Source organism: Zalophus californianus, chromosome 4 (assembly GCF_009762305.2).
Source record: "Zalophus californianus isolate mZalCal1 chromosome 4, mZalCal1.pri.v2, whole genome shotgun sequence".
In the NCBI taxonomy this organism is placed as follows: domain Eukaryota; kingdom Metazoa; phylum Chordata; class Mammalia; order Carnivora; family Otariidae; genus Zalophus; species Zalophus californianus.
This window is the reverse complement of record NC_045598.1, coordinates 72,727,023-72,747,741: the sequence shown is the minus strand read 5'-3', so window position 1 is coordinate 72,747,741 and position 20,719 is coordinate 72,727,023. Positions and strand designations below refer to the sequence as shown.

Below are 20,719 nucleotides of genomic sequence, written 5' to 3'. Positions count from 1 at the left end.
GATTATGTTAAAAAATAAAAATCTTTAAAAAAATACTATTAATCACATAATGAAAGGACTAGAAAAATTATACAACAGCATGTTAATAATGATGTCTTTAACGCAAACTCAGGAGCTGCTAGTGAACAAAAATTATTGCTAATAAAAGGGATTAAGTCATTTTATGTTAGCAAATATTTGAAGATTCATTTCAGATTAATCATGTTAACATTAGAAAAAATTAACTAAAATCATTCAAACTTAGAATACTCATAGCATGAGTTACCTTTTAAGTAGCAATTTTAAACTTCAATAATTTCAAGTAGAATGAGTCAACAGAATAAAATGATTCAATCTATTCCAATCACAATTTTCACCTTGACCATTTTAATTAAAATCTATAATCATTTGGCTATTAATCATTTGTGCACAGAATTACTGAATTGTTACCTTTAATAAATACAATCTCATGGTAATAGGCCTCATCAATCAGTAGGCAAGTATTGCTTATATATGCAAACCAGCCCCTGTTAACTGCTAAGTGCTCTGTGTGCATTATTCACTTTGATACCCTTTATTTAAGGATTCCCTGCATATTTCGGTAGTGCTGTTAAGAGCGAACTAGCTCAGCAACTCCTATGGCTCACAGCATTACTAAATGTCTTCTCCTGGATATTTTGACAACAAAAAAATAAGCTGAGTGTGTTATGTCAATGCTAAAATTTTTCATTAATTCACTACTGTCCCTAGACATTAGTGGTACATTTTTAAGGTAATGGAAAACATCATAAGGAAAACAGTAAGTACTTCTCAACTCTCACTGGGATGCTAAACAGCCTATTACAAAACTTGCCAGCATGTTTTAAGAATTTCATAAAAATAATTCGTCTAAAATTTTGTTTTCATAACAAATTAGAAAAGAATCTTTCCTGTTCTATCTGGTATTTAAAATATTATGAAAACCCCTACTTTTATACAAAAATAATATGGCTCTGGCAATATTTTCTTTACATGAAAGTAGAGGCAAAGGTAATGTAATCTTCCACTGCTTGCAAAACTGCTAATTCTTTTCTGCAAGTATACCCAAAACTGCACTCTTTTCTGCAAGTATACCCATTCTAAAAAATTGGACTAAAAGATTATTTCACTAGAAGAGAATTCTTCCAAATACACTAAGTTTTGGTGATGCGATTAGAGGAGAACAAAGATTGGCATGTGATGTCTTTCACTAATTTCATTTTAGAAACATCTCAGTTCTTCTCATAAAAGAGAATCTCTTAAACACACCACAAAAGCAATCTAAATACTCCTATCCAACAAGTAATGATTTGTAATGGAAGAGTTTTAAAAATATTTATCCCATTCCTGTTGTACAATCCATGATTGAATGGGCTGAAAAAACATTAAAGGCAAATGTACTGAATTTTGCCATTAATGCCTCTGCTTAATTAACTGTTACTATAATTTTCTTAAGATTCTTCTCTTTATAGCTACTCTGCATCTTCCTAAAATTTTTTCTCCCTAGTTTTTCCATTAATGGAGGCTAACTAAATACACATTCATTTAACCTTTAATTATTGAAACCAAGATTGCTTACAAGGAGATCATGTGTAAGTGTTAACTATTCTTTCAACTGGTGTAAATCACTGACATCTAAACACAGAACTTCTAATATAAATTTTGGCTTTCACTGTAGTTAGCTTTTTTTTTTTTAAGACTTTTTTATTTATTTATTTGAGAGAGAGAGAGAGAAAGAGCATGAGAGGGGAGAAGGTCAGAGGGAGAGGCAGGCTCCCCGCGGAGCAGGGAGCCCGATGCGGGACTCGATCCCAGGACTCCGGGATCATGACCTGAGCCGAAGGCAGTCGCTCAACCAACTGAGCCACCCAGGCGCCCCTGTAGTTAGCTTTTTAAAGAATATACATTACTATTCATTATCATTAAATACAGTGATTCTTGAGTCAATTTTTTAAATACATGAAACTAGATTAAAATATTTCATTCGCCTAAAAAGTTAATGGGATTGACTGGAACATTCAGAAAAATTACGGGATCAGGTACCCCCCCCTTCCCATGCAAAATTTCTCAAACTATCAAGGCATAAAACATGAAAAGCTCAAGAAAAATGACAAATCCAAAATACATAGAAGAGACTCTGCCTATAAACGGGCAAAAGGGAATTTATACATGATAAATGATCCTTCTGAATTTAAATGTTATAGCAAAAGATATACACTAGGTATTTTTTAAAAATTTACTGGAGGAACATGATAAATATCTTTAAACAGGTCAACTGCCATCATGTGGAACTCTAGATAAGATTAGACTTAAATTGTTAAATTTTTTTTTGTTAACTCCAGAAGTCAAAACTGATATGACAGAATGGGAAATAAGAGGCACCTTTACTTTAACTAATAAGGAATTTTCCAGTAATGACAGCTACTTAACAATGAAACTGATCATCCTTTACTAACGTTACTGTTTCTAGAAATTTTAAGTAGATGACTTAACGCTGGCCTAAATAAAATAATATGGAGATTTCTATATTGATTGAGTGAACTATATAGCTTCTAACTCTTATTCCATGCTTAATATTCTTTGAAATACATGGGCTCTTTAGCAGTTTAGTGTTCCCCATGAATCCACTGCCAATATTGCTAGATAGGATATTTTTCTTTTATATTCTCATATCAAACTATGTATCAATGAGTTCAGGGAACACATCAAATTGGTGCATAAATTTTTATTTGGCTATTCTTCAGATGACAGTGACTCAATACAGAAGTAAATATTTCTTTCATAAAAGCTTATAAACAATATTTGCTATATGATGCACTCCTCTGATAGAGAAGCATCTTCTTAGTAAATAATGACATATAGTAACAATTGAGATCCTGAAGTTAAATGTTTGAGATGTATGGCTGGCATTCAATATTTTTTGAATCAATCAATAAATAATAAAACATATTTGGAAACTACAGTGGCAATCCTACTGCTAAAAAACACAAAATACACTAAGCTGCTGACTAAAATCCACACTATCACATATCTGACAGTCCTATAAAGGTAACAGCATCAACCAAAATTCAAGACAAGCACAAAATTTTAAAAATTGACTCTTTTTTGTTGTAACACAAACCTAGAATATGCACCCCGAAGCACATGTGATTAAATGGGTCAATGGTAATGTAAACATTTAACTCTATGATGCCATTTCATGAAAAGAGGGGAGGAAAAAAAACACCTCAACAGCCTTTTTTTGTTTGTGAACACTATGCATTCAAAGTTTATTTTTTAACTTTGGTTAACTGTATATAAAATCCCATCTAGTATGAATACTATGATAATTTCCTACCCAACCCCAAGACTGTGTAAACATTATTCTTTTTTCTCCTGAACCTTAGGCTCAACTAATTTCATATCTAACACAAAACAGATGTAAAGCATCTTAAACAGTTGTTCATTTAATCCTATGACCTACTTCAAGGAAATCAACCATAACCAACCAACCATTACTCAAACTTTTAAGACAACACGCTTTGCTTTCCCTTTTGAAAGATCCTTCTTCATCTGACCCATCATTTATTAAAGACCTATTCTTAGTCTGGACTGGGATCCTGGGACCCCCAGGACTCCCTAGCTCACACAGTACATGGAGTTCAAACCCCACCTCTGCACCAACTGCTTCAAAAGAACAATACACTAATGCGTCTTACATTTATACATGTTAAGCTTCTATGAAAGATTTTTAAAGAGTTCCACTGCTGAAAAGTTTGAGGAGCTATTGCCCTAGTCTATAGGCTAGACTGATCAATGATTCCCAAAATGCCTCCAATCCCCAAAACATCCAATCAGGGGTAAAACAAGGATTTTCAATATTGTTGGTAACCAAAAAGTGGACCATACAAAGCATTCAGTGGAAAAAAGAAAATTGGTATTTTCTTGAAAAAGTATGTAAAAGAAGAATTTTATATAATAATAATCTAACAACTACACTGAAATAAGCAAGATACACAGGCTTACCATTTTAACTCTAAATAGTAGCTACATGTAAAGTTGTCACCTACCAAAGATTTAGAAGCAAGTGTTACTAAAAAAATACAACAGGAACTGATTACAATAAAAACTTCTCAGTCTTTTTAAAAATTATAAAGTTCTTTATTCTAAACTCTAAAGTTCTAAAAGGCTCTTTCATTTAATTTCAGAGCATAACTGTTTTGAATCTTTAAGTATCACTTAAAAGTAAATATTTAAAGCTCCATTAAATTTAGATCTCAAATATCCTCCTTGCAGATAGCCCATAAAGAAAAGGATGGGGCAAGGAAGATTTCTAATAAAACAACCACTAAAACAGACTTTACTTTTCAAACAGCAATAAAGATCTGAATTTCTTGACACTAACAAAATTTAACCCAGAAACTTGTATGGATATATTTTGGAGACAGGAACTTGGTTCAAAAAGATAAACAACAGATTATGAGAAATAGCCTGTACAGTAAACCCACAGTGCCTCTCTTCTCCTGACCATTCTAACCAAACATTTTAGCATTTTAGGAAAATAGTTTTAAAGAATATTTTTGCTCTAGCTATTCATCTATTTTTCCAATTCTCCAAACTAATATAGTAAGATTATCAGGGATATGCCCATTTCAATAAACACAAAAATTTTCCATTATACTTGAGACTAGGCTGCTGGGTGGCTGCTCACTGGGTAACCCTCACTACTCAGCCCTCCCCATGCTTAGGGGAGGGGACTGTATGTCTGGGTAACTATCAGTGAGCAGAAGTTACTGTGACTCAGGCCGGTTTCACATCTGTACTCATGTCAACTGCAGAAAACCCCTCCCCAACTGGGGATGAGGCTTTTTACTCTTCACAGAGTCCCAGGCTCACCTGGGAAACCTCAACCCCCCCACCAAAGCACTCACCAATGAAGACTGACTCACCTCATCAAAACAACAAAAAGGTAATAAACTCTGGAAACCAATACACTGCAGACATTAATTGTGATTCTGAGTGACTGGTATCTTAAATATCTTTAAAATAGTAGGAGTATTTAGCTACTCTTCAATAAAAACTGAGAGTAAAACTGTTAAAACTGTTTCAGTAGTTATAACCCAGAAAACAAGGGAGTTATTTTCCTAAGTGTAAAATTGAATACATTCCCACTGTGCTATATAGCCGAAGCATATAAAAGCTATAAAATGCTTGCCACGCCTTATAAAGAAAAAGGCAGTTGGGAAAAAAATGCAAAGAGTGAAACTTGGCAAAATCTTACAGGCTTTTAAACACATAATTGTAGATGTCCCCAACAATCCATTAACCACAAACTACCAAAGCACATCCTACTCTTCAGATCATTTTTTAGAACATGAAGTTTTTGTGTTTAAAACTACTAGCATGCACGGTCTGATGCCAAATGTTTTCATTTAATTCAAGTGCTACCTTTTATTCCAAATTAGAAGTACACATAATTTGGAAATCTTACACCTTCAAGCTTCTGGACTTTAGACTAAAAATCAAAAGCTGAGAGATGTGCCCTGCATACTTATTTGGCGTGAAATAAAAATAAACATTTAACTGCTATTTCCTTTACTATAAAATAAGAGGGCTATGATCGTTAATGTTCTTCCATTCTAAAATTGTTTTAGTATTAGTTTACATTTGTATAATTTAATTTACCCTTAAGAAATAACTACCTGTCCATTTTATACTAAGCAATCAAATGTAAATGTTAATTCCTCTTTTTAAGTAACTAAGGGCTGCATTGATGTATTTGCTTTATAAGAGCCATTCTAGGGGTGCCTGGGTGGCTCAGTCATTAAGTGTCTGCCTTCGGCTCAGGTCATGATCCCAGGTCCTGGGATTGAGCCCCGCATCGGGCTCCCGCTCAGCGGGAAGCCTGCTTCTCCCTCTCCCACTCCCCCTGCTTGTGTTCCCTCTCTGTCTCTCTCTGTCAAAATAAATAAATAAAATATTAAAAAAAAAAGAACCATTCTATTGTTGGAGATTTTCATTTAGTTTTTGGACAAGTCAAATTTGGTAAGGGTTGGTTACTGCATAACATGGAAACCTCATTAACTGTAAAACAAACTTAAAAATCAATGTTCATAATCATCCAACTGGCAAAGTGTACTTGCTGGCATACCATTTTCAACTTAATGATTTACAGTAATTTTTTAATTTAAAAAGATGCATTTCAAAGACCATTTTCTGTCAGAAACTTTATTTATAGAAGTAGAAATAATGTGAAAATAGGAAGTTATATTGAAGACATGAATTCCAATTCTGTATCTTCTAGAAGGGATGAAAGGGGGTTACAGAAATAAAGCAGAAAGGGGAAATATCTGTATACAAGAAAAGTTGTGAAGACTCGGGGAATTGGAGGCTTTACTGAGCCTAAAACAGATATATAATAAAAAGAAGTTAGGAATGAAAGCACTGTTTGAAAAGGATGGTAATATATTCTATCTGGGTCACGATGAATGTCAGAAATGTAAGATAAGACCAAGATGGAGAACTTAAGGCTGATAGTGGTTTAAAAATTCTACAGCAAAGACCTGAGAACTAAAGATGTGACTGAATTAAATTAGCAAGAAGAAAGGAAGGGGATATAACAAAAAGCAAAGTAAAACCACTAGGAACAAAATAAATATTATTTTCTTAAAAGTACAGATTACAGGACGCCTGGGTGGCTCAGATGGCTGGGCGTCTGCCTTCGGCTCAGGTCATGATCCCAGAGTCCTGGGACAGAGCCCCGCATCAGGCTCCCTGCTCAGCGGGAAGCCTGCTTCTCCCTCTGCCTCTCTCTCTGTCTCTCATGAATAAATAAAATCTTAAAAAAAAAAAAAGTACAGATTACATCAGCCGCTGAGATATTCCTTGAAAGCTTTTAAAAAATGTTGATCTTGGGCAACTGGGTGGCTCAGTTGGTTAGGTGGCTGCCTTCAGCTCAGGTCATGATCCTGGAGTCCTAGGATAGAGTCCCACATCAGGCTCCCTGCTCAGCAGGGAGTCTGCTTCTCCCTCTGACCCTCCTCCCCCTCATACTCTCTGTCTCTCATTCTCTCAAATAAATAAAAATAAAAATCTTTAAAAATAAATAAATAAATAAATAAATAAATAATGCTGATCTTTGTGCTTTGAATATTTTTTAAAGTACAGGGCCCTTTCCCTTTAAGGGTTAGATAGATTTAATACAAACGCTAGGAAACAGGCTGTTAGATCAGTGCTCCTCAAACTTTAATGTGTATAAAAATCACTGGAGTATATTAAAATGCAGATTGGGACACCTGGGTGGCTCAGTCCCAGGATCTCAAGAGTCCTGGGATCAAGCCCTGCATCAGCATCATCGGGCTCCCTCCTCAGCAGGGAACTTACTTCTTCCTGCCCCTCTGCTCCTCCCCGCACTGCCTCCCCATGCTGTCAAATAAATAAAATCTTTAAATAAATAAAGATAATAAAATGCAGATTATGATTCAATAAATCTGGAATGTGACCCAAGATTCTGTGTTTCTAATAAGCTCCCTGGTGATGGCCATAAAATTTCATTCCAAGGACCAAAGTTTGAGTAGCAAGGTTTTAGATGAATTTCTAAAAATGGGCCATAAGATTAGATTTTGGGAAAGAAGTAACAATATCTCACACATCTGTGAATTTTACTGAAAAGTTCAATTGAAGATGCTTGACACATGGCAACAACAAACATACATTGTGATCAAAAGAACACTTTTTAAAAAGCTGTGTTGTGTGTATGTGCATGCACACATGTATAGGAAAAGAAACAAGAAAACTGAAGACCTCCTCAAGACCTAAAAAAATCAATCTTAAAAAAAAAACCCAACAAATTAATAATTCCCATTAAGGAGAAAACAGGAATGACTTTTGTACTTTTGTAGTATAACTACTGTGAACATTAAGTAAATAGAGACATTATGTCACTTGAGAGAACAATTTGTTTAGTGCTTTTCTTTATGTATTGCTCGAAAACTTTCTAGTGCACTAGACTTACTGACTTAGACAAGCATATTTGAGAAGGTACTTTAAAAATAATTCTCAGCAATAGCTCTACAGAAAATTCACTGGCCTGTAAAAAAAAACATGCTCCTCAGTGCTGTATGTTCCTGTGGATGCTGAATGCATTTGGTCATGCATTAAGTGTGCTGGTCAATGCTGAGGACATTTTACCGCTTACATCAAATTTCCGTAACCACCTAAAAGTCAGCTGTATATGAGAGCAAAGACAAATTGAACACTTTTAGCAAAATAAAAGCAAATTAAAAAATGACTTAAAGAATTACATATAAACCAACACAAGGATATCCATGACCTCTAAGTACTTACCTCCTTTAACAATCAGGTACAGCAAATGAAAAGTTAGTAAGAATATACTGCTTTTTCAGATAATGTGCAGTTATGACCCAAAGACGTATTAATTTCATATTTTAACCTGTAAAAACTCAAGCAATATTTACATTTGGGACATAGCCTAACTCTATTTTATAAGACAAAAGATCACAGTGTCTGGCCTATTATATTTCTTTAAAGAGATTCTCTTTCATCTTTAGCTCTTAAAAACAAAGTGACTATACAAAGGTGAATATATCCCTGCAGGTGGATATTTTTTAGATAATGGCTTAAGTGTGCCACTTACTAGTTCTGATGGACTTGACCCTAATCTCTATCCCCAGCGTTGCTGAAATTTCTCCTCAACTCTTTATCCTCAAAGTCAGTATTGTCTGATGGGTTTTCGAAGTCCTGCTCTGGGCCTGGTAGTTATTAAACTGCCACACTTGAGGAAGAGTTTACATGCAGATATTATATGCAGAATATTCATTTCCCTACAGCTTTCTTGTCTCAGGGATTTGGACTCAGTTCCATTTCTTTGGACCCTTCACCCAGTAAAAATGCTTTCTGTCTGAGCTCTGTCGGGCATTGAGAAACGGAAAATTTCCTCAAGGGAAAAACCAGAATAAATATGGAGATCATTCACAAGCTTTCCTTTTCTGAAGAAACATATTCCCTCAAGTTAAGCTTACACTGGTTGTTCTCCAAGGCCTTCAACTAGTTGTTTTACACACATGGCCCAACTGTTATAATTGCTTTCAGTAGGAGCCTTCATCAGATATAAACTAACCAACACAGCCTGAACCGGAGGGCTCACCTACTTACTGTGTTTTTCATTTCTAAGTCTGGTTTCTTTTCAAATCTATGTTGCTTTTTATGGTTTCCTTACAGATATTTTCATGTGCGTCTCAATTTGTAAGCACAGTTATTTTTTTTAAAGATTTATTTATTTATAAGAGAGAAAGAGGGGGAGGGGCGGAGGGACAGACTCTTCATGCAGATACCCCACGGAGCCCATGACCCATGAGATCACATCCTGAGCTGAAATCACAAGTCAAACGCTCAACCAACTGGGCCACCCAGGTGCCCCAGTAGTTATTTTAAATCTGCATCTAATAATTTCAGTATCTGAAGTATATGCAGTTTTGATTCTGTTTATTCCTGCTGGTTCTGATTAGTTCAATCGCCTTTTGATCTTTGACTACCCACTCAAAAGTGTAAGAGTTCATTGTAAGATAATGTGATTCATCTATAGAAGTTTACATTCGCTTTTGTGAGACACTACCAGATTAGACCACCTCCAGCCAAGCTGGGCTACATGTATCTGCAACACAAATATGTATGAAAGGCAGTTGGTGGCCATATTTACCAGTTATTTCTTTTAAAAATATCTTTCCATTTAATTCTCTATTCTGCTCAGCATTCAAATATTCCTATCTGGTTACAGGCTGTTATGTAAAAAGTGGCTATTTTTTTTCAGAGCTTCAGTATTTTTAAAGCATTTAAAAATATATTTTATCCAGTATATTTACTCTCAGTGAAAAAGCTGATCTGAATAATTTAGCTTACCATTTTAAGAAACCAGACCCACTGGTACTCTCTCATCATCTTAATTATCACCCTTTCAGAGAGGCCTTCCATGAGCACTGAATTTAAATAGCTCCCCCAATCACTATCACTCTATCCTCTATTGTTTCCTTCATAGCATTTATTGGTTTATGAAATTATTTTATTTTTTTGCTATCCCTGAATACAACATAAGCTCCAGTGAAACAGGAAGTCTACCATATATCCTGTATAGCAAATATCCCCAGAATTTACCTAGCACAGTTACTGACATGGTATAGTTGTCCAATACATATTAAAGGAATATACTAAAACAATAAACTGGGTTACAAATTTGAAATTTCCAAATAAAGTAGTAAGGCCAAGGGAGACCGGGGGGGGGGGGGGGGTGAACAGGGTAGAGAACATCTTTCATTTCATTTCTCTCTTTAGATAAAACTCCAGTTTCTAACAGCCCAGTCCCAAGTGACCAAATCTAATCCCTTCTTTCTAACTCTTCATCACATCTCTATGTTGCCAAGGAACTGCTAATAAAAAAAAGAAGAAAAATATAATGTTGGTGTTTTTAAGAGCTTTCAAGTATGAGACTGTGAAAATGACTGTGGATCATATCCTGGTAAACAGATTAATACTCATCAGAACTCTTAAATACTAAGGTAATCATACATGCATTACCAGTAGCTAGTTTTACACAGAGATGTGAATGCTTAGGGTAAATGGTATGCAAGAGATTTAAATTTTTACACTTAAATACATACTTCTGAAAACAAAGAGGTCAATTACAAAATGAACTGTAAATGTTTCCTTTAATTTCCCAATTGAAAAACAAGAAATCCAACAGTTAAATAACCATACAGGTTTGGACTCTTTCATCTCAAAGCATAACAATGAGAGTTAAGTAAGGGAGAAAAACTTCCTAAGTTGAAACTTCCTAATTTTTTTTAAAGATTTATTTGAGAGAGAGAGAGAGAGAGAGAATGCAAGCATGTGTGAATGGGGAGCGGGGGAGGGGGCAGAGCGAGAGGGAAAGAAAATCCCAAGCAGACTCCCCACTGAGCACAACGCATGTATGACCTGAGCCACCTGAGCCACCTGAGCCGAAATCAGGAGTGGGATGTTTAACAAATTCAGCCACCCAAGTGCCCCTGAGAATTTTTAATATTTAACATATTTAGTACCTTTTATGTTAAAAATATTTTAAACAAACAGTAACCAACCTTATTGTCTATTCTGAGTTAGTATAATTAATGCTACAAAAAAAGTTTTGTCAACGGAAAAGAACAACTAGAAATTTGTAATATTCACATTCCTATTCTAAAGTACCTTTATTCAGTTAACAGAACCCCAGAAAACTTCACTGAAGGTCCATGGGCAAGATACTGTAAATTAGAGTGTTAGACAATAAAGCATGCATTTTTAGTCTACTAATTCTGCAAGAAACAATACAGCTTCCATTTTGGAATAAAAGAGCCTAAAGCATTAGCTTCACTTATCCAGCATTAGGTTCAACCACTGCAATCCCCCTACAAAGTCTCACATCTCCCAAAGATTCCAGGACATTCTCACACTCCTTCTGAAACCACCACTATTACCAATTTTTTTAAAAGAAACTGAATCTTCTACAGCAGGGAGGGCATCTTTGTGTTAAAAATTTCAATCTCAGGAGCGCCTGGGTGGCTCAGTTGGTTAAGCAATTGCCTTTGGCTCAGGTCATAATCCCAGGGTCCTGGGATGGAACCCTGCATCGGGCTCCCTGCTCCGGGGGGGGCCTGCTTCTCCTTTTCCCTCTGCCTGCCGCTCCCCCTGCTTGTGCTCTCTCTGTGTCAAATAAATAAAATCTTTAAAAAAAATTTTTTTTTTTTAATTTCAACCTCACATTACAGCTGTTACCACAAATATTTTTGTATTTTAGAATTAGCCAACAGTCAAGTTGGAGCTGTTTTCACTATGAGACCTAGTAAGCTGTAACAAAATAATTTTGCTGTCCATAATTAAGAGAAAACAAGTACCCCATCCAACTTCTCTACACACCACATAAATACACTCACTGAAGAGCACTGAAAAGCAAAATGTAGGGGCGCCTGGGTGGCTCATGAGATCTTGGTTAAGTGTCTGCCTTCGGCTCAGGTCATGATTCCAAGGTCCTGGGATCGAGCCCCACATCGGGCTCCTGGCTCAGCGGGGAGCCTGCTTCTCCCTCTTCCTCTGCCTCTCCCCCTGCTTGTGCTCTATCTCTGTGTCTCAAATGAATAAATAAAATCTTAGGAAAAAAAAGCAAAATGTATTAAACTGCATATTCTGTGGAACATTAGTTTGTATCTATACAAACATCAGTTTATCAAATCTCATCGAGAGAGTGCAATCATACTGAATAGATTATATGATTATGAAATGATTATATTAAGTTTTCCCTCTCGGTGTAATTTGACAAATGTTAATTAATGTAAATGTGCAATGATAATTTATATATAATTCATACAGAAATGGGACTAAGGTCCCTCTTTGACATACTTCTTAAAACATTACATTTATAAACAGTATCAATATAGTTGTATAGTATGTAATCAGCTTTTAAATTATCTAGAAATAATGACAACAAAATTTTATTATAGACTTTATTTAGTTGAGAAGGAGGGGGAGAGAGCACAATCAGGGGGAGAGGCAAAGGGAGAAGGAGAAGCAGACTCCCCGCCAAGCAGGGAGCCTGACAAGGGGCTCGATCCCAGGACCCCAAGATTATGACCTGAGCCAAAGGCAGCCGCTTAACCAACTGAGCCACCCAGGCGCCCCAAGATAACAAAACTTCAAAATAGCATGTGCTTGCAGACATGAACACAGGAGACAAAAAAATACTGCTGTATTTTTGTAAAGAGAAAACAATTTTGATCTAAGTACCAGAAAAGCACGTGTAGATTTAGGGGCACCACCTCCCCATAATGCCCTTATGAGGTTTTGGATTTCTAAGTATGGTTGCACAAATTATCAACAGGACTTTTTACCACAGAGGATTCAAAAGCTTTTGAAATGAAAGCCAGTACATATAAAGAAACAGAAAATTAAAGTATTACAGGGAGCCTGGGTGGCTCAGTTGGTTAAGCGACTGCCTTTGGCTCAGGTCATGATCCTGGAGTCCCGGGATCGAGTCCCACATCGGGCTCCCTGCTCGACGGGGAGTCTGCTTCTCCCTCTGACCGTCTTCCCTCTCGTGCTATCTCTCATTCTCTCTCAAATAAATAAAATCTTTAAAAAAAAAAAAAAGAAAATTAAAGTATTACAAAACTCCAACTTTCAGAGTATTAGTTACTCAAAAGGAATAGTTCTCCAGGTAACTGAAATCTAATCTCCTTGAGACTCAAAGAATATTTAATAATTCTGATTACTAAAATCTTCCTTCTTAAAGTGTTTTGGATGTACTTTACCTTCTTGATACTGAAGGTTAGCAGAATATGCCACCACAAAATAAGACTAGAACCTCAGGACATGCCACCCTAATATATGCCTTGGTTACTGATTACTTTGAGCTGTAAGAACTTGAGAAACAGCAAATGCAGGGAGAAGCTTTATCTGCCTAAAGACAGATCCTCTAAAAGGAACTGCACTGTCACAAATCCCTTCCACAGCTGCATCAACCAGAGCACTGACTCCTATCACAGGGGAGGAGACTAGAAGCCAACACCACACCCTGACAAACTTTGTCACAAGTTATCATACTTCACATCTATTCTGTAAGGACCCACTTACCTTTCCTAAAAACCCTTTACTCTCCCCTAAAATGCCTCCATGCCCTTTCCCCTATTAAGATGGTAACTAAGTCTAAACCACTTCAGGGAGTTAACTTCTTTTTCCCTGGGTATCTCTTACATATACATGAGGCATACATGTGAATAAACTTGTTTTTCTCTTGTTAATCCATCTTTTCTTACAGGGGCCTCAACTGAGAACTGCCATGGATAGAGGGAAAATTATTTTTCCTAGCCTACAATACATTAATATGGGTATCACAGGGCCAAATTATGCTGGACATTTTCAAAGATTTTCTCATTTAATCCATAAAACAGCTCCCTGAGACAGGTCTTATCATTTCCATTTGGCAAATGAGAAAATAGAGCCTTGGACACGTTTCTTGTCAGAGGAAGTGGCATTACTGGGATTTACCCATAAGCATGTTTTATTCCACATACAAGCTCTTTTCAAAATAAGCTGTTCACCCAATTAAAAAAAACTATCCCCATGGTTTTTACCTGACATGCATATACAGAGCTTTTTTTTTTATCTGACAGGCATAAATACAGCTTCAATGGCAAAGGTAGGCACACTATATACTAAGAGCCAAAATCTTGAAAAATGTGGAAAATAGAGGTTATGTTATATTCTACTATTTCCTTACATTTCTTAGTGTAAACAAAAGGTAAAATATATTTGTAATATAAATTAAACTGCAAGTGTCTTTAAGACAATGGGCTCATGTCCTTCTGAATACCTCACCCCAAGAGAATTGGGATCCATCTATTAACTGACTTAAAGAACAAAATAAAAAATAAAGAATAATGCGTATCTAGGTAGACCTGGATGAAGAGATAGGAGGGGAAAACACATTCAGAGATAAAAGCAAAAAGAGATGGGAAAAAAAAAATCAAAGGAGTAGCAAAATGAACTGTATTTCTTGAAAAGAAGGCTTCAGGAGTGCTTAAAAGAAAAAAAAAAAGGAGAGGGAGGCTCCTACTAGAGGAAATGAACACCCCGGAGATGTAGGCAACAGAGATAGCAACAGAGATACTAGAGAGGAAATACAATACAGAGAGGAGAGCGAAGTCTAAACACTTGTTGAAATCTCTTTTGCTGGCATTTGTGTTCTGCAATGTCATATTGTGACCTGCAGTTTCCTCTTCCCACAGGAGTAAGGCAGGAAAAAGTCCTCAACAACAGTAACAGTGATGTCTCTTACCAACCCTGCCACCATCCTCATCACCTTCCTTCTAATCACATCATTAGAAGATTTAGGAGACTATTTTTTTTAATCTTATTTCCATCTTCTTGATGTGACCTCAGAAGGACAAACAGCCAGCCTCTGATCTTCACCCAGACCTTCATCCCCACTGCAAATGAAGCAGAAGTGAGAGAGACCAGCAACTCTTATTTAGATCAGCTGGAGAAGGGAGTCTCTCATCCTGGAAACTTGAATTGTAAAGGGAGACAGGAGGATGGCAACCCAGTGGCCACAGACTCAAAAAACAAAAACGGAAATGGTGGAAATTAGCAAACGGGGAGGAATAATGCTATAAATATAAAGGAAGAAGGTGTGTGTGCTTGGCTAAGGGTAACTTCAACTTATACGTTGAGCAAAAGGGTTGTTACTATGCAGCAGAGATGTGCAATTACTCTTAAGCACAATCTTAAGACTTAAGTAGAAGAGTATTCTGAGTAGCATGAAAATATTCCAGGGAGTAAGAATGACCTTTATGGTCTCAGAAGAGAAAAGGAAAGAATATATATAGATGCCAACAGGTACACTTAGAAGTTAAGTATAAACAACATGTGTTCTTAAAAAATAATAACAGCTGTACTATGGAATTTCTCAGAATTCTGTTTGAGGATATCTGGGAAAATAAAGTAAGGAGAGCATGGTCAGAGTATGGACTGCAAGTAATGTGAAGTAGGTCTATTAATTTTGAACATTTATTGTATGAGTAATGCCTGAGATCCACCACAATCCCTCACAGGGGCCTTGATACAGTCAAATCATGGTGCAAGCTTTCTTGACAATGTATCCACCATCAGTCACATCTATTAACAGTAATAATCTTGAGGTGGATATTTTCTAACCTTGAAAACTGATAGAAACAAGGGAAGAATAGTTGGTGCTCTTTCCTCTTCTGACTAGTTTTGAAAATAAATAGCTTTTCATGTTGAATGCTTAATTATTTGACCCATGTGGATGGTTTAGGGAAATCTGAAATAAACCTGCTCCTTATCATTAATTCCTCTGGTTTATACAGATCAAGATCACTTACCGGGCAAGCAACACTTACCAAAACAAATAGCAAAAAGCAGTGTTCCTCCTACTAGAGAACATATAAAGGGCAAAGAATTGAGAGAATTTTAATACATAGCTAAAGAGAAAGCATAATACGGATTTCTTGCAACCTACTCAGTTATCCATAATAGGGTATAATTGAAAAATTAAAATACAGATAAACAAAACCCTCTAATTCCGATTGTTACCTTCTAACTTAGCAATCAAAGACTTTTCTTCAGTTGCTAAGAAGTGGTGAGACTGATTCAACCTTTACTATCATTCACTGCTAACCTCTAAAATCTTAAAGAACATATAAAGACAGGTAATAGAAATGAGAGGTTCTGTTAAAAAACATCTATAATTCGGATAACCACTCTTTGAATGAACAGTGAGTTTACTTCATATGTCCAATTGGAAATGAGTATCGGTATTGTCTATTTTTTCCTCCAGAGCAAGCAAACATTTCTTAAAAAATATATGTATCTAATAATAGTGATCTCTCTGCACAATCAAAAAATAAAGATGCCTTTTGAAATTTATGTTCAAATGCTCTACCATATTATTTTTGGATAAATCATGTTAGTAAAAAGTTTCTTAGTTCTACCACAGATGAACACTAGAATTTATATAATACTAGTGAAGAGCTGTGAGGAAAGACTGAGAAGTGATCCAGGCTGTTAAAGATTTAGATGTGCATGACACATGCACACGGCAGTAAATAGAGCAGTGGAATGAAATTAAAAGTAATTCCTCTGAATTACCAGAACACTCTGGTAAGGTATTTAAATTTCACAATAATCACTTAATCTGCAGATTAAATGATAAAGCCACATTCAATTAAAGTCTTATTTAGAATCAAAAAATCTCAAGAGATTGAAAAATATATAATGAAAAACCAAAAGCACTTTCAGAAATGTGTATTTACTTCTTCAAGAAATATTTATTAAGAACCCATAATATTTTGGCACTGTTACAGGTACAAGAGATTTATCAACAAAGAAAAATAATTACTCTAGTGGAATGAAACATAATTTTTTAAAGAACCAAATGAGTAGATTACATACCATATTAAAAGGTGATAAACAGTAAGGAGAAAAATAAAGCTAAGAGACTGAGATGGGTTAGAACTATAATTTTAAGCAGGATAGGTAGGGAAGGTCAATAGTGTTATTTAAGGGAAAAGCTAAAGGTGAGGAAATCAATCACGCCGATATCAGAGACAAGGGTGCCAGGTGGAAAGAAGAGTGAAAGCAAATGCAAATGCCCTGTAGCAAAAGCACGATATAGTCTAGAAACAGTAAGAAGACAATGCTCCTAAACCAAAGTGAATGGGGATAAAGGAACAGGAGATTCGGTCAGAAAGGTAATGGTAGGGGCAGATAGTTTATGGCACTGTGGATCACAGTAAGATTTAGGTCACGGCCAGGCAAAATGACCTGGAGCAAGCAGCTGTGGTAGTGGCGCCCAGATTCAGTGGCTTCCAGAGCAAAACAGAGGGAGTAGCAACTTACTTTATTTTTGCAGTAGTTTTGAGAGCCCTTCCCGGAAGCTCAACCTGTCCCTCTAGCCCTCCCAACAATCACCCAGGTTACAAAACCTTTTAAAAGAAAAACATAGCTACACCACATTCTTTATCTGTGACTAAGTATCCTGTCAAACCCAACCCTGATAAAGAAGGAGAGCCTAGGGACTGTAGCTCCAAAGTCTTCAGGGGGAAAAGCCCCCCCCCCCCCCCGGGGCCGATTAGGGAGCATCGTCTAGGCCTAGAGTGACTAACAAAAAGCAAAGGTCATGGGAGTTAGGTAGTGTATTCTTTCTATGGATGCCATAAAAAAATACCATAAATTTAGTGGCTCAAAACAACACAAATTTATTATCTTAAAATTCTGGAGCTAAGTCCCAAATGGATCTCACTAGGCAAAACTCAAGGGGTCAACGGGCCTCTAGGGGAGAATCTGTTTCCTTGTCTTTTCCACTTTCTAGAACCCTCATTCCCTGGCTCATCCCCCTTTCATCTTCACAGCCAGCAACCCCGGTCAAATCTTTCTCAGATGGCATCATTCTGACATTGACACTCCTTCTCTCTTCCACATTTAAGCATCCTTGTGTTTACACTGGGTACAGCTGGACAATCCAGGACAATCTTTAAAGTCAGCTGATACCAACCTTAATTTCATCTGCCACCTTAATTCCCCTTTATCATACCTACCATAGGCAAGAGAATCAAAAGACTGGCTGGGTAATAGGGTACTCAGGCTGGAACCATTGTTTAGCAGTAAGATACCAACCTAGTGGAACTAGTTGACAAAGTACGTAGCCAAGGTAACTGTAACAAACACGGGCCAGGAAAGGGTTTTTACTTTGTGGATTTATATATATAAATATTTATACAAAATGTTATTTTAAAAACTCACTACATGATACAAACCTTAGATCACATACTTAATCACTTTTAATAACTTTAGAAGTAAAACACTATTTACCAAATGCAACAGACAAAATAATCCTTAATTGTATGAGATTAGGGCTATTCTGAAAATCTGGGAGGCTTTTTCAGTTTTTGAAGCAATAAAGCCAAGCTCATTAATGCATTACAAACATAATGAATACCTTGGAAAGAGCCGCCCTGCGCTGGACGGGCCGCCGCTGCTGTCAGAGCCGCTGCCTGTGCCACCTTGGGCTGCCCTGAGCAGCCGGGCCGCTGGGCGCCACCCCAGCAGCCCGGAGCGAACGCCAGGGAGGGAGCCGAGCGCCTTTGTGAGCGCGCCGAGACGCCCCATCTGAGGATACTGACCTTAAGGACTCGTATCTCATCCCAAGAAACATCACGGCTGAGCCAGACTACATAGAAGATGACAATCCTGAATTAGGCCTCAGAAACTAGTCAATCCTGTCAAATCTTCCCACAACCATCAGGATCTTCACAGAGAACTTCTCATGAATCAAAAAAGGGGTCTTGCCCCTCAGAACAAGCCAGAATTGCAAAAAGTGTTGGAAAAGAGAAAACGAGATCAAGTAATAAAGCAGAAAGAAGAAGAAGCACAAAAGAAATCTGATTTGGAAACAAAACTATTAAAGCGGCAGCAGAAGCTGGAGCAGCTTGAACTTGAGAAACAGAAATTGCAAGAAGAACAAGAAAATGCCCCAGAGTTTGTGAAGGTGAAAGGCAATCTCAGGAGAACAGGCCAAGAAGTGGCCCAAGTGCAGGAGTTGTAGGCCCTGGCGACAGAGACCGCACGCCCAGCCCACCACGTGGGGAAGCTGCGGGCAGGCGACTCCTCAACCAACGCTTAATCTCAGGGCCAAAGCCCCTGGAGAGAACCCCAGCCAGCAGAGAACTGTTACTTTAAAAAGGATTTGGTTTTGGTTTTCCTACAATATGGGTGGATAAATGATCTGTGACAGCTGCAATTCCTATTTGCCAAAGGAAGGACGTTGAACAGCACTTAAGTTGGGATAAATGAACCTGTGTTCAAAGACTTAAAAAAAAAAAAAAAACCCACAACAGCAAAAAAAGAAAGACGACACTGGAATAAATTCTAGAGAGTTGCACTACTTGGTTTTTCTTCCAGTTCAAGTTTAATGGGGCACAGAACCTTTTTTCTTCTAAAATCTAAAGAAAATGTTTTGTTTCTTCCTTTAGTTATCTATTAGATAATTTAGATCACACAGGACAATGTTTGACCTCTTACATCCAGTATTTATAAAATCCTTTTTGAGAATCTAGAATTTTCTTGTTTCATTTTACTTTCACCTGTTATACTGACACCCAAGAGCGTTAATGTTGAACATAGCTGTTACCTCTTTTGATATTAAGATTCAGAAATAGGGTGAGGTTTAAAAATATGGAAAAAAATACATGTAAAAGATAAACACATAAATGTTCATCTTGATCTTATTTTAATTCCTTTTGGTTCTCTGATATTAGAATGTGCTATGGTGACATTCCAGTTCGGAGAAGGCACATCATACAAATCCACCTATTGCTTTGATAACTGTTAGAATTTTGTTTGGTTTTTGAATTTCTTGCTGAGCTAATCCTTTTATATGAAACAGTCTCCCAGTCCTTTGGAGAAGAAAAACTAGTCCATATTACCCAACTTCAGTGTCAAAAGTAGAGGGTGCAAATCTTTGAGAGCAGTCTGGGGAATGTTCCCAAACTCCTCCAAAGAACAAGAAGGAGTTTTTTGGGTATTTTAATGTGAAACAAACGTAGGTTGGTCTCCAGGAGGCCTAGCTGGAAGGTTGGTAGTATTTGTACATTTTGATTATCATTAGAATCCAAGTTTTGAAAATTTCAGATGAAGGATCACATACATACTGCTTCACTTTTTTTTCTTGTGAAGAAAGATTGTTCCCCCGCTCTGTTGGAGGTGATGACTACTGTACAGCATCTCAGGAAGCACCGAGGTGAAGGGAGCGACTGCCCAGCTTCCACACACTAGCCAGCTTGCTCCCCAAAGTGAAGTCCCAGGCGAGCAGCAAAATCCTGATGCAAAATGCATTTGATTACTGCTGGTACGGGCAGGGGTATATTCTCCTTGGGGTGATCTGGAAGAATTTATGTGGATTCAGTATGTTCTCCATCAAGATGATTCAACCAGTCATTTCTACAGTGAAGAGTCTTCTTAAACTTCCTGTAAAGGCTCATAGAAAACTGAATCCCAAGCTTTTAATCCTAATAAGCATAGTAGAAATTAGCTTTCTATGGGAATGCTTTATGTTTTCATAGTTGACAGGCTCATATTCAATTCTCATGTGAACAAGATAAAGGTAAACACGATGACAATATACTGCTAGTCAGAGGACATG

At 36.9% G+C, this 20,719-nt stretch overlaps 1 protein-coding gene and 1 pseudogene across 5 annotated transcripts in view; one reads left to right on the top strand and one right to left on the bottom strand.

Moving 5' to 3' along the window:
- HS2ST1 (heparan sulfate 2-O-sulfotransferase 1) overlaps positions 1-20,719 on the bottom strand; it is a 176,482-nt gene that overhangs the window by 101,828 nt on the left and 53,935 nt on the right. The window lies entirely within an intron of this gene.
- Positions 18,510-19,144, top strand: LOC113914892 (annotated as a pseudogene).